We start from the raw sequence: 14,667 nt of genomic DNA, 5'->3' as shown, positions 1-14,667 counted from the left end.
CTGGCTGAGTCTCTGGTGCTGTTGGGGATTTGCCCCCAGCCCCGGGAAGTGGCTCCCCAGGACGCCTCGAAGGGGCAGAGCTGCTGCTCCCCAGCCAGGAGCCAAGGCCAGCCCAAGGTCTCACAGATTTTTTCCTGTTTTCTTCTCAAAGGTTTATAATTTTTGATTTTACATTTATGTCTACGATCTACTGTGAATCAAGTTTTGTGTACGGTGTGATAAAGTTCGTTTAATAGATAACCAATTGTCTCAGCATCCTTTGTTAAGAAACACTTTTTTTTTTTTCCTGCTGAAATGCCTTTGTACTTTTGTGGAAAATTAATTGTCTATATATACATGGGTCTATTTCTGGGCCTCCTAGTTTCTTCCCATGGATCTATTTATCTGCATTTAAGACAATATCACACTGGTTTGAGTGTTACAGTCTTATAGTACATTTTGAATCAGATGTTAGGCCTTTAATTTTGTCCGTTGTACTTTCTGATAAATTTTAAAATGATTTTATTATGCATGTGTTAAGTAGTTTGATTTAGCCATTCCACAATGTATATAAATTTATCAAAACATCTTCTTGTACACCACAAATATTTACAAGTTTTTTATCAACTGAAAAAATAAAAACTTAAAACAAATTATTTTCTGAATTTCTCAAACAATATTTCTGGGATTTGGAATTGCATCAAATATTTAGATCAGTTTGGGCGGATTTGGTAACATGATTGGGTCTAATGACCTATGGACGTGGTGCATTTTCTCTGTTCCTTCGGCCTTTTATTTTCGCTCAGCATTGCTTTATAGTTTTCAGTGTGGGGTGTTGCACATCTTTGCCTGACTTGATGCTAAATATTCCTACTTTTTAATCTTATTCTTAAGAGTATTCTAAGCATTTCAAGTTCCAAATATTATTTGTTAGTATTACAGAATAAAGTTTATTTTCTGTCATGAATACATGCTTTCAAATAGGCTTTATTTTTTAGAACAGTTTTAGATTTACCAAACAATGGAGAGGGTAATATAGAGAGTCCCATGCACTTGCACCCAGGTTCTTACATTAGCATGGACAGTCACAATTAATGGACCTATGCTGGCACAGTATCAGTAACTAAAATCCATACTCTATTCCAGTTTCTTTAGTTTTCCCCTAATGCCCGCCCCGTTTCAGGATCCCACGCAGAATCCCAGGGTACTTTCAGTCGTCGTGTCGTCCTGGCCTCGCTTGGCTGTGAGTGGCTCAGGCTTCCGTTGTCTTGGACAATCTTGACAGTTTTGAGGACTACTCGGGTGTTGTGCAGAGCGTCCCTCAGCTGGGATTTGTCTGATGTTTTCCTTGTGACTAGACAGCGGTTATATATTTCTGGGAGGAAGGGGGATCACAGAGGTGAAACGTGCCGTTCTCACCCCACTGTATGAAGGTGTGGACTCAACGCCAGTGTTCCTAACCGTGGTCTTGGGCTGAGGCGGTGCCCACCAGCTTTCTCCACGGGGAAGCTGCTCATTTCCCTGCCCCTCGTGTTGCGCTCTTTGGAAGGAAGTTACTGTGCACGGCCCGTGCTTCAGCAGAGCGGCCGGGCTGCCCCTTCTTGAGGGCAGGGAACCTACAGCGATTTGAAATTCTTCTGCGTGGGACCCTAGTCTCGTCTTTCCACGTTACTCACTTGTTCAATCATTTCTTTATATCAGTATGGACTCATGGGTGTGTACTTTATGCTTTGGGCTATAATCCAATAATTGTTTGTTTTGTTGCTTAGCGGTGTTCTACTTTTGGCCATTGGGTATACGTTCAGCTGGCTCCTGTGTTTCTTATCATCATCCATGTGGTTTTAAAAATTGGCTGGTTTTTCCTTTTTTCTTTTTTTTAGCACGATTTAACTTTCTGGGACTATAAAATGTTTCAGGCTTACCTTGTCAATTTCTCACCCCAGTCTTAGAATCAACCATTTCTGCAGTAAGCCCTGATTTCTTTTGTGGAAGAATGACATTAAAAACCAAGATCTGGGTGCCAGGTACAATGGACTTTTGTACAGTGAATGTGTATCCTGCAAACGTGCATTCATTATTATGTGTGTGTTTTGTAGTTTTTATTTTTTTAAATTTAAATAAGCATGTAATCTGTGAAAATAGGCAGTTTTACTCACTTATTTATTTCTGCTCAATCTGATTGTCGTCTTCTTTTTTTCTAATTTAGCTGTTTAGAACTCCCAAAACAACAATAATTTCAGAGATAAGAACCATACAGCCTCTCCTGTTACTAATTTTAGGGGAAAATATAGAATATTTCATCAGTAAATGTGATATTAATTACAAGTTTTTAATAGATTCCTATTATCAGGTTGATAGCTGAGAGATTTTGTTAGGAATAGACGTTGGATTTTGTCTAATGCTTTTTCTGCATCAATTGAGATAATCACATAGTTTCTCTATTTTAGTTTGTTCATATGGTGAATTGCAATGAACGATTGATTTTTGAACGTTTTCTGACACTAAACACCACCACTCTAAGTGGTAAATTCCCAGAAAACGCTCCACACTCCAGAAACCAGCCACATTGGGGGTCCCCAGGCCACCCGCACTTCCGACTCATTGGCTACCAGTGTAGAGTGTTTCCCAATCTTCCTCAAGGGGGTCAAGGAAAGTTGTGAACTTGCTGCTTATCTGGCTTTTTTATTGCAAGTTTGGGAGCAATGCTCTTTTCAACTCACCAAGCAGAAATAGGGAAACCTCCGCACGCTTGTGTGTACTTTGGTATCACTGTTTGCTCCTAAATAGTCTCATTCGCTTCACTCTTCGTATTTAGTGGTTTCCTTTATACACACACACACACACAAACACACACACACACAAACACACACACAAAAACATACACACACAAACACACACACACAAACACACACACAAACACACACACACACAAACACGCACGCACACAAACACACACAAACACACACACAAACACACAAACACACACACACAGAAACACACAAACACACACACACACAAACACACACACAAAAACATACACACACACAAACACACACAAACACACACACACAAACACACACACACAAACACACACACGCACACACAAACACACACAAACACACACAAACACACACACGCACACAAACACACAAACACACACACAAACACACACACACAAACACACACACGCACACACAAACACACACAAACACACACACGCACACACAAACACACACAAACACACAAACACACACACACAAACACACACACAAACACACACACAAACACACACAAACACACACACGCACACAAACACACACACAAACACACACAAACACACACAAACACACACAAACACACACACACAAACACACACACAAACACACACACAAACACACACACACGCACACAAACACACACACACAAACACGCACACAAACACACACACACAAACACACACACAAAAACACACACAAACACACACACAAACACACACACGCACACACAAACACACACAAACACACAAACACACACAAACACACACACGCACACAAACACACAAACACACACACAAACACACACACGCACACACAAACACACACAAACGCACACACGCACACACAAACACACACACACACAAACACACACACAAACACACACACACAAACACACACAAACACACACGCACACAAACACACACACAAACACACACAAACACACACACAAACACACACACACAAACACACACACAAACACACAAACACACACACACGCACACACAAACACACACAAACGCACACACGCACACACAAACACACACACACAAACACACACACAAACACACACACACAAACACACACAAACACACACGCACACAAACACACACACAAACACACACAAACACACACACAAACACACACACACAAACACACACACAAACACACACAAACACACAAACACACACACAAACACACACGCACACACAAACACACACAAACACACAAACACACACACACAAACACACACACAAACACACACAAACACACACACGCACACACAAACACACACAAACACACACACGCACACACAAACACACACACACAAACACACACACAAACACACACACGCACACAAACACACACACACAAACACACACACACAACACAAACACACACACACGCACACAAACACACAGACAAACACACACACAAACACACACACAAACACACACACACAAACACGCACACACAAACACACACACGCACACACAAACACACGCACACACAAACACACACACGCACACACACAAACACACACAAACACACACACACAAGTTAGCACAACTTAGCAGTCTGTAAACCACTTCCTGTAAAATGTTGGACACTCATGAAATCGTTTCCATTTACACCTCGTGTCCTTTGCACTGTTTCTCATGATTTTTGTACATGTTCTAAATCCCAAATATGTGGCTATTATTTTTCATTTAAACAGTTTATTATCTTTTTTTTTTCCCTGAGACAGAGTCTTGCTCTGTCACCCAGGCTGGAGTGCAGTGGCGTGATCTCGGCTCACTGTAACCTCTGCCCTCCGGGTTCAAGCCATTTTCCTGCTTCAGCCTCCTAAGTAGCTGGGATTACAGGTATGTGCCACCATGCCCAGCTAATTTTTGTATTTTTGATAGAGATGGGGTTTCACCATGTTGGCCAGGCTGGCCTTGAACTTCTGACCTTGTGATCTGCCTGCCTCGGCCTCCCAAAGTGCTGGGATTATAGGTGTTGAGCCATCGCACCCGGCCCATTACCTGAGTTTTTTGTCAAAATTAAAAGTAAGCCTTTAATAAATACCTTCTTTTTAAAACATTTCCAACATATATTTTCCTTTCTATAAATACAGTTAACATTTGGTATAATGTCATTTAGTCCGAAGACCTTCAACAGGTATATGCGGCAACATTTGTTCAGAATATTTTGTCTTAAAATGTTTCTATTCTATGTTCAATTTTGAAGGCTATTTTTGCTAGATAGAGAATTTTAGGCTGACTTTTTTTTCTTTTGGTACTTTAAATATGCTCTTGCATCATCTTCAGGCTTGCATTTTTTTTTTGTTGGTAATCTGCAAACATTTCAATATTTCTCCTTTATAGAATAAGTTTTTCTTCCGACATCTAAGGTTTTCTTTCTATCACAGTTTTGTAGCAACTTAATTAAAATACACCACGTGTTTTCCATTGGATATATATTGCTTGGGTTTTATCACCTTTCTTGATATCGCCCCACATGGCACAGCCCTGCAAGTTCCAGCAGCCTCCATATTTCTGGATTCCAACCTCTGTCTCCTCACTTCAGTGAGACAGCTGTGCCCCGCTTGGTTTCCCTTTCCTCGGAAACCAGAACGGGAAGGGGACTCTGGAGGGGGAGGCCTCTCTCGGGCATTGCAGTGCTATGCTGTGTGTTGTCTGATTTGGGAGAACCGTTACTTCATGTATCTTGTTCAGCTCTCTCAGTGTGCACACATCGGGGCAAGTCTGGTACCAGTGTCTCTGTTAGAGCCACAACCAGGGGCTTTTCAATCACTCCCTAAGGATTCGTTAGACCTGCTAGTGCGCACTTAGAAGGCTCTTCCCACTGTATAACTATTGCCAAGTGATATGTGTCTAAAGCAGACGAGGTTTCTCTAGTATAAGGAAACTGGTTTTAAATAAAAATGCAACTCTTGCCATGCCCTTGAGTTTCCTCTGCATTGTTGGGGCCGCGTCGGTAACTACGTTTCTTGCAGGCACCAGCAGATGAGCCCCTCGCTGTCCCCCCACGTGCCCCCCTCCACTCGGGCCCATGTTTGCTCATCTGGACCCCTCCCCTGAGCAGACACTGGTCCTTCCTCAGTTCTGATGACAACACGTATCCCCAGCCAAGCCCACGGCACTCAGAATGACATGGACCTAAGCTGGGCCTTGTCCTGGCTGGCCACGTCCTTCAGCAGAAGGCTCAGCAGGTCCTGCACGCTTCGCTAGGGTCAGCATGAGTGAAAGGGAAGGCTCATACTCACGGTAATAAAACAGTTATGCTCATTCGTCGTCATTTTCCTGTCAGATGGAGGTCATTATCGGCATTTACAGAGGGTCTGCCGGGGCAGGCTCAGAGCTGGTGCTGGGTGTGCACCGGTGCAGAAAACCAGTGAGGCCTCTGATCCTGCAGAGTCTGGAATTTAGAATCTAGTTCAAGCAAAACCACTTTAATATTATTTGTCAGTAAAATGTACTTTGTTTGGATTAGTAAATGTCATTTTTCCTCTTTAGAAGTGATTGAGGTATATTAGAATACAACAAGTGATTGTTGTATATTAGAATAACATTGGGTGTAGTTCTCAAAATCATCCAAAATATTTTGGCCATGTGTGTTCACATAGACCCCAACCGTGAACAAACATAACTGTTTTTTACGGCATGTCTCTGGCACGTCCCTGGAAACAAACAGATGAGAGTATTAGGTCACGAACATGAGGGGACCACAGACTCAGATGTGTGTCGAGGAGATCTGGACACCAAGGAGCACTCTGTATCCAGGGAAGCGTCCTGTCCGCAAAGCTTCCACTCTGTGTGACCATTTCTGTAGGGCTCGTGCACAGCTGCAGCCATCCCGGTTCATGGCCAAGTCCTCCGCTGCCAAGAGCAGCCTTTGACCACAGTCCACGGTTACCAGTTACACGTGAAGACTAGAACGTCCAGCGTTCTTTGAAGCTGACATTAATTTTCAGCGTCGAGAAGATGCTTTTCCTCCCACCATGGGTCTAAAGTGACAAAAATCCAATCACCTTGGGATAAAAGTGTCTTGTTTTTGTCTTTTGAGTAAAATTTAGCACAGAGAGTGCAGCCATTCAGCAGAGAGAAACGGGAAGGAACTCAGGTTTATTTTCGAGAAACAAGCACATCTCTCTGCCTCTTTCTTTGATCCAGAAAGACAAACGTCTTTTCAAGATGCTGCACAGAATGCTAAGACAAAACGCCAACCTGTTCATGGAGAAAATCAGGTGCTTTCACTGAAAAAAACTGTGTTTTTATGTTTTCATCATATAGTTCACAGTCACCCCCTAGTAGCCAATACCTGTTTCCTCACCCAGTGGGTGGGCGCTGTCCAAGCGCTGAGGTCTCGAGAAGAGCGAAGGCAGGGGACAGGTGGATTCTCTTTGGTTCTCTTTCTCCTGGCGCTGGGCTGTCTTTCTCCTGCCCTTGGGTATCGGAACTCCAGGTTCTCTGGTCTTGGGACTCCAGGGCTCGTGCCACAGCCCCAGTTTCTCAGGTTTAGCCTCAGACAGAGTCACGCCATCGGCCTTGCTGGTGCTGGGGCCTTCCGATTTGCTTGGCGCGTTCCACGCCAGCTTCCCCGGGTCCCCAGCGTGCAGACGGCCTCTGCTGGGGCGTCTCAGCCTCCACAGTCATGCGAGCCCATCCCCTGATCAGTCTCTTCTCGTGTATTTGGCAACGATCTATTTCTAGTTCCAGATTCATATCTAGATCCTTCGTTTTATCCTCTGGAGAACCCCGACTAACACAAAAGGCAGGAGCCCGTCCGTGAAGCATCGTTTCCTCTTAGCAGCAGCGTCAGCCGACGGGTGCGCCGGGGCTGGAATGCTTGTCCCTCCAGAACTCACGCTGGCGTGTGTGATCGTCACTCCAGTCGTAACAGCACTAAGAGCTGGGGCCGTGACGAGGTGATTAGGCCATAAAGCTTCTGCCCTCGTGGGTAGGTTTAGTGCTTTTACAAAGGGCTTTCAGGACTGGGCTCTTGTCTCACCCTCTCACCTTCCACAACAGGAGGACGCACACAGAAGGCCCTCACCGGATGCCAGCACCTTGATGTTAAACTTCCCAGACTCCAGAACTGTGCAAAACACGTTTCTGTTCATCACGAATTACCCAGTTCCGGGTGTTCTGTTACAGCAGCAGAGAACAGACGGAGGCAGAGGGAAAGCTGGTCGCTGATTCTCCTTCTGTGAGGCTGTGAGCTCTGTGGATGGGTGTCTCAGGGGAGAATCGGGTCCTTCAGTTTGGGAGCCCTGAGTGGAGAGAGCAGCAAGAAGGAGCCAAGCAGGTGCTGTCCCCGGGACTCCTGGTGACTGAGAGGCCAGCAGGAAAGAGAAGGCGCCGCAGGAGCCACAGGAGCCACAGGAGCCACAGATGGGTAAACAGATGCCTCGGGGTGTCCATGTTTCCTGTCTTAGCTCGGCAGCAAACACACACAGATCTCAGTAATATTCTTCTCCCCGGGACAGAGCGATGCTGGGGAAGGACCAGGTCTTCCTCTCAGGGTTTAAAGCAGCACGTCAGGGAGCATGATGGGAAAGGCTCTGATTTACTCCAGGGCTAGAGGATTTCTAAGACAGGGGACGTGAAGGGAAGTCGGGCCTCTTCCAAGGCCTGGGGAGGGACGGGCCAGAGAGCCAGCTTCAAAATGATGGAAAAATGCAAGGTGGGACTCCTCCTGCCTCATTTGGTTTTGAAAATAAGGTATTTGTATTCCTAGAGCTAAGTCTTGAAACAAACTTAAATTTACATGAGGATACCTTGACAAATATTACTGTTTAAAATGGACTGTTTAAATTAAAGCTTGGATTTTTTTAAAAATGGGGATTATTGAGCCAGAGACATGTAAATTCTTCAGCCCTTGCTGGGAAAAAGGGTCACTGCACTTAAATACCCTCTTTTCAAGGACATTTATTCTTTCTTCTTTAGTGATGAAGTTTCAATGATCAGTATAAGTGTGTCCTGCATGGATATTTCTTTTCTTTCTCTCCATGTGGGAGGAAAGTGAGAAGAACTTGTAAGAAATAAAACTTGGGGTGATCACCTGCGAGGAGGCAGTCACAGCCACAAAAGCAACCATCGCTTCAGGGCAGACCCCACAGCCAGCGGCTTTGAGGTGCTTCCCGCCAAGGTGCTCTGGGGCCATGGAACAGATGCTACGTGAGGGATTTTGTACCTTGATAGACTTGATGACAGTTCTTTTAAAAGGCGGGGGAAGGGGAGCTGGACAGGGGAGCATGGTAGCCCTGGCCTGGGCTTGAAGGTTTGGACTAAACAAAGTGGTGACTGGTAGAACAATAGCAAACCCTGCGCTCTGCCTGGCAAGTTCTCTTCTGTGTCCTTTCTGTTTGTTTATATTTTTAACTTTTATTTGAAGTTCTGGGGTACACGTGTGGGTTTGTTACACAGGTAAACGTATGTCATGAGGGTTTGTTTGCAGTTTATTTTGTGGTACTAAGCCTAGTACCCATTAATTACTTTTCCTAATCCTCTCCCTTCTTCCGTTCTCCGGACCCCGTGTGTGATGTTCCCCTTGAGGGCTCCATGTGTTCTTATTATTTAGGTCCCACTTGTAAGTGAGAACATGCGGTATTTGGATTTCTGCTCCTGTGTTAGTTTGCTAAGCATAATGACCTCCAGCTCCATCTGTGTTCCTGCAGAGAAGATGATCTTGTAGATTTTTATTGCTGCATCGTATTCCATGGTGTATATGTGGCCTTAATTCACTGGTTCTTTAGGACAACCCTGGGACATACGTCCTGCTGTTATCTCCACATCCGCACATGAGAAAACTGGGTCATCCAGAGGTTAAGCAACATTTCTAAGGTCACAGAGCTAGTGCAAGGTAGGAATGAATGAGGAGCCCAGAGAACATTTGATTAAACACTAAGCTAAACACCTACAGGGAATGGAGAGGAAACGCGTTAGATTTGTTATATTAAAATCTATCTTTAAATAATACCATCTTTAGACATATCATTGTGAACGTTATCTAGAAATATAAACACTAATATGTTTTAAAAATAAATAATATTCTTTTACGGAATGTGTTCTTAAGTATCTTTTAGTTTAGATTTTGAAACAAGTGTTGTTTTGGGACTCTGTTCACCGACATTGTATTTAGAATTTTTGCATCAATATTTGTAAGTGGTATTAGTCTGTAATTTAGTTTCACTGTGCTATGTTTATCAGGTTATATCCATTTTATAGTTTATAAAGCTAATTTGAATATTTTATTTATGTTCGTTGGCTTGCAGCAATTTATGTATCATTTGAATTATTTAATCTTTGGGTGTTTGTTGGAATTCACCTGTGAAACTGTCTGGGGCAGGGCGCAGTGGCTCATGCCTGTAATCCCAGCACTTTGGGAGGCCGAGGCAGGCAGACTGCCTGAGGTCAAGAGTTCGAGACTAACCTGGTGAACATGGTGAAACCCCATCTCTACTATACAAAAAGAGCTGGACATGGTGATGGGTTCCTGCAATCCCAGCTAGTCAGGAGGCTGAAGCAGGAGAATCGCTTGCACCCCGGAGGTGGAGGTTGCAGTGAGCCAAGATCGCACCACTGCGCTCTAGCCTGGGTGACAGAGCGAGACCCCATTTTAAAAGGAAGAAAAAAAGAGAAACTATTTGAACCTGGTACCATTTTTGTGTGTGTGGAATGGTAGAATCTTGATAATCTTTTCCATTTCTGTTATTAGAATTGGTCTGTTTAAATTTTCTGTTTCTACTGGCATCAGTTTTGGGAACCTGCTTTTCCCTAGGAAATTATCCATTTCACATAGTTTCACCGTTTATGTTTACAGATGTGTGCAAATAGCCAATGAAAACGTTTTTCCTTTGTCAATAATTATTTACCCCTGGACACTTGTTATTATTATTATATTTGTGATTCTACCGTTTTTCTTTATTAGTGACCAGTGGTTTATTGGTTTATTAATTAGGCCTAGATTTCTTCTGTTTTCATGTTAATTTTGACTCTGTTTTCTGTATCCCCTTTCCTTTAGTTTGTGTGTGAATTACTCTTTTGTTATGTTTCTAGGTTTTAAGTTGGCAATGTAATTCACTTGTGTTCAGTCGTTGCTTAAAATGAAGCATTTGAGAAGGTTCAAGGCTGTGAGAGGAGGCTGGAGTCTGAAGTGAGATAGCTAGCATGAAATTCTTGGCCAATTTGACTAGGGGATTGTTAAGAGCAGGGATGTCCAACACACTGCACTATTAATTAGTTAAGATCATCTATTCGAAAGTTCAGCTGTGTAGTGACTCTCCTCTGAGACTCTCAAATCCTCCGTAAAGGTCTCCGCACATAATTGACTTGTGCATTGGTATTTTGGAGAATGCAGGGAAAGGGTGTTGTCCATGGTTAGGATGTCAGAGGACAGACAGAAGAAAAGACATTTGAATGAAAGACCATCTTGGGGGAGGAAAAATTCTGCAGGAAGAGGAGATGCGAGAGAGAAGAAATCATGGGAACATAGTCTTTGGAAACTCACCAACGTGTTGAGGACTGAGCACTGAGCTTCGCCCAGCAATGGAGACAGAAGATGGAAGAAACGTTGTTAAAATATTAAGCGGACCTGCTGACTTCATAGAGACACCTTGGTTACCAGGTATTGCCTTTCACAAGCCCCACTCTCTCCAAACCGGGGAAGTATTGTTTATGCTTCTATCTCCATGGCATTGAGATTAAGATTCTATAAATAATCTAATGCTGGCATTCTTGTGCCCACTTCCACATCATCTTACTGGAGGTCTGGGGTGCCCTGACGGCACGAGATTGTGGGTGGGACATTGCAATCTCTACTTGAGAAGCTGGCCTTTATCAGTCCTTCTAAGTAGGTCACATGCAATCAGGAGTTTAACAGAAGCTCTTTGGTGATTGTAAAACTGAAAAGTACTGGTATATTTTTCTCCTATTAATTATTCTAATCTTGGTTCAGTTACTAAACAAACAAAAAAGTAGTAAATGCTGCCCCTCTGAACCTCTGAAGAACTTCCCCACTTGTCTATGTCCTGGCTTATGTTTCTCAGAAATCGGTTCCCTTTAATTCATTCTGTGCCTCTGGGTTGTAAGTGGCAATAACACGTGGGCACTCAGAGAGGCCGGCTACAGTTGCCTTCACAGGCATCATGGCTTCGCTCCCTGCAGCCTCCTCCATAGAACAAGGAGGCATTAGTCACGGCAGGCGGTGGTCACCTGCAGAAGGCCGTTCCGGAGCCGCTGCTGGAGGGTGAGCACGCCAGTTCTTGGTTCCACCTCTCCTTGATGCTTCTGGCAATAAATCATTGCTCAGCATCTCTGATGTCCTGATACCTTGTAAGTCATTTGAGTTCTTTTTTTTTTTTTTTTTTTTTTTTGATGGAGTCTCGCTCTGTCGCCCAGGCTGGAGTGCAGTGGCGCGATCTCAGCTCACTGCAAGCTCCACCTCCTGGGTTCATTCCATTCTCCTGCCTCAGTCTCCCTAGTAGCTGGGACTACAGGTGCCCGCCGCCTCGCCTGGCTAATTTTTTGCATTTTTAGTAGAGACGGGGTTTCACCGTGTTGGGCAGGATGGTCTCCATCTCCTGACCTCCTGATCCACCCGCCTCGGCCTCCCACAGTGCTGGGATTACAGGCGTGAGCCACCGCGCCCGGCTGCCATTTCAGTTCTTACCTTTGCCTCTAAGACAAGCCATGGAATCTCTGTACATCTCTGAAAAAGGAGCACTGAAGCATAAGCTCAACACCCATTTTCCCCAGACCATAATTTCCACAAACACATTTTTATGTCTTCTGCCTCTCCTACATTACAAGTAAAACATATCCAACCCATCTCTAGACTAAGATCGAGGTCATCTCCTCCTCATTTGTGTGCTCAGGGAAATGTGCCTTCCTCGTATTCCAAGTTTCTTTTTTGTTTGTTTGTTTATTTATTTATTTATTTATTTATTTTTTAATTTATTTATTATTATTATACTTTAAGTTCTAGGGTACATGTGCATAACGTGCAGGTTTGTTACATATGTATACTTGTGCCATGTTGGTGTGCTGCACCCATCAACTCGTCACTTACATCAGGTATAACTCCCAATGCAATCCCTCCCCCCTCCCCCCTCCCCATGACAGGCCCCTGTGTGTGATATTCCCCTTCCCAAGTCCGAGTGATCTCATTGTTCAGTTCCCACCTATGAGTGAGAACATGCGGTGTTTGGTTTTCTGTTCTTGTGATAGTTTGCTGAGAATGATGGTTTCCAGCTGCATCCATGTCCCTACAAAGGACACAAACTCATCTTTTTTTATGGCTGCATAGTATTCCATGGTGTATATGTGCCACTGGCCATCAGAGAAATGCAAATCAAAACCACAATGAGATACCATCTCACAACAGTTAGAATGGCGCTCATTAAAAAGTCAGGAAACAACAGGTGCTGGAGAGGATGTGGAGAAATAGGAACACTTTTACACTGTTGGTGGGATTGTAAACTAGTTCAACCATTATGGAAAACAGTATGGCGATTCCTCAAGGATCTAGAACTAGATGTACCATATGACCCAGCCATCCCATTACTGGGTATGTACCCAAAGGATTATAAATTATGCTGCTATAAAGACACATGCACACGTATGTTTATTGCAGCGCTATTCACAATAGCAAAGACTTGGAATCAACCCAAATGTCCATCAGTGACAGATCGTATTCCAAGTTTCTTATCGTGCATGACTAGCGCCTGTGGGTAATACAGTCGGCGAGCACATATTATTTGACCACAAATCCACGCTAGTCTCAAAATTCTTCTTTCTTTTTACCTGAGGAGAATTTAGTTGCATTTTAGGAATGTCTGTCTGATAAAATTCAGAGTCCTGAATCCCAGGTCTAGCTCAAATATTGGTTTGAAGTATGAGCCTGGCTGCCTTTAAAATGAGGAATAGAACCTTTGAGCGCCTTCCTGTTGTATCCTCAGAAGAGCCCTCTGTGGTCCCTATTTTAGGGACTCCAGTCGCATTTATGAGGGTTCCATCCACGTGCCCTGGTTACCTCCCAAAGGCCTCCACCTGTCACATCACATTGTGGGTTAGGATGTCAGCGTATGAATTTTAGAGGACACAGACATTCAGTCTATAACACATGGCATTCTATAACCTTTTAATACTTGTAGTTTTTCTTTTGTTTTGGTAGATTTCATTGGAGCTTCTACATTGACTATTATGATATCTGAAAACAAAGATATCCTTTCCAATTTGTATGCCCTTAATTTCCTTTTCTTGTATTCTTGCCCCAGTGTGATGCTGAATAGGAATGAGAGCCTCACTTCTGATCTTCGAGGAAAATCGTTTGGTCTTTCACCTTTAATAAAGTTTCCATTGTAGGTTTTGTTCTGGATGCCTTTTACTTCAAACGGGGAAGCAGGGTGGCTGGAGTATCTTTGTTGAGGTGTGTCGCACGGGGTTAACCTACTTTCCTCAGGAAGACGCCTTCTGTTCCCTCCTCTCCAAGATCACAATGGTCAGTTGGTCACACACCGTAACGTAAGTCAGCATGTACTTACCAAACACCCCTCAACCGTGATCACTGCGCTGAGAGTACACGCGTTGGGGGGAGGGCTGCTGAGTGAGAGTAGCATAGGCTACCTGCCAAACCTGGGAGCTCGTAGCCCAGAGACTGAAATTAGATACGCTCACCAGGCCTTTCAATAATCCAAAGCAGACCACAGTTTACATTAAAATAAATGATTTACAGAAAAACGATATAGGAATTCAAAGAAGGACGTAATCCACAAGAAGTCAGAACCTGCTTCCTGCACTCAGCCTTGAAGAATGGGTGACCCTGGCCAGTCTTGTCTCAGGAAAGCCTCACATTTTCCAATCAGGAGTAACTGCTTCTCTTAACAGAGGAAGGTGCTGACTGAAGT

At 43.8% G+C, this 14,667-nt stretch overlaps 1 long non-coding RNA gene across 1 annotated transcript; it reads left to right on the top strand.

Moving 5' to 3' along the window:
* Positions 1–8,016: 8,016 nt before the first annotated feature.
* On the top strand, positions 8,017–14,227 carry LOC139357524 (uncharacterized). Its single transcript, XR_011610893.1, has 3 exons — positions 8,017–8,223; positions 8,708–11,387; positions 14,038–14,227. It is a non-coding gene; the product is annotated as an uncharacterized lncRNA (long non-coding RNA).
* Positions 14,228–14,667: the final 440 nt, after the last annotated feature.

Source organism: Macaca nemestrina, chromosome 12, assembly GCF_043159975.1.
Source record: "Macaca nemestrina isolate mMacNem1 chromosome 12, mMacNem.hap1, whole genome shotgun sequence".
Taxonomy (NCBI): Eukaryota; Metazoa; Chordata; class Mammalia; order Primates; family Cercopithecidae; genus Macaca; species Macaca nemestrina.
This window is presented reverse-complemented; position numbering and strand designations above follow the sequence as displayed.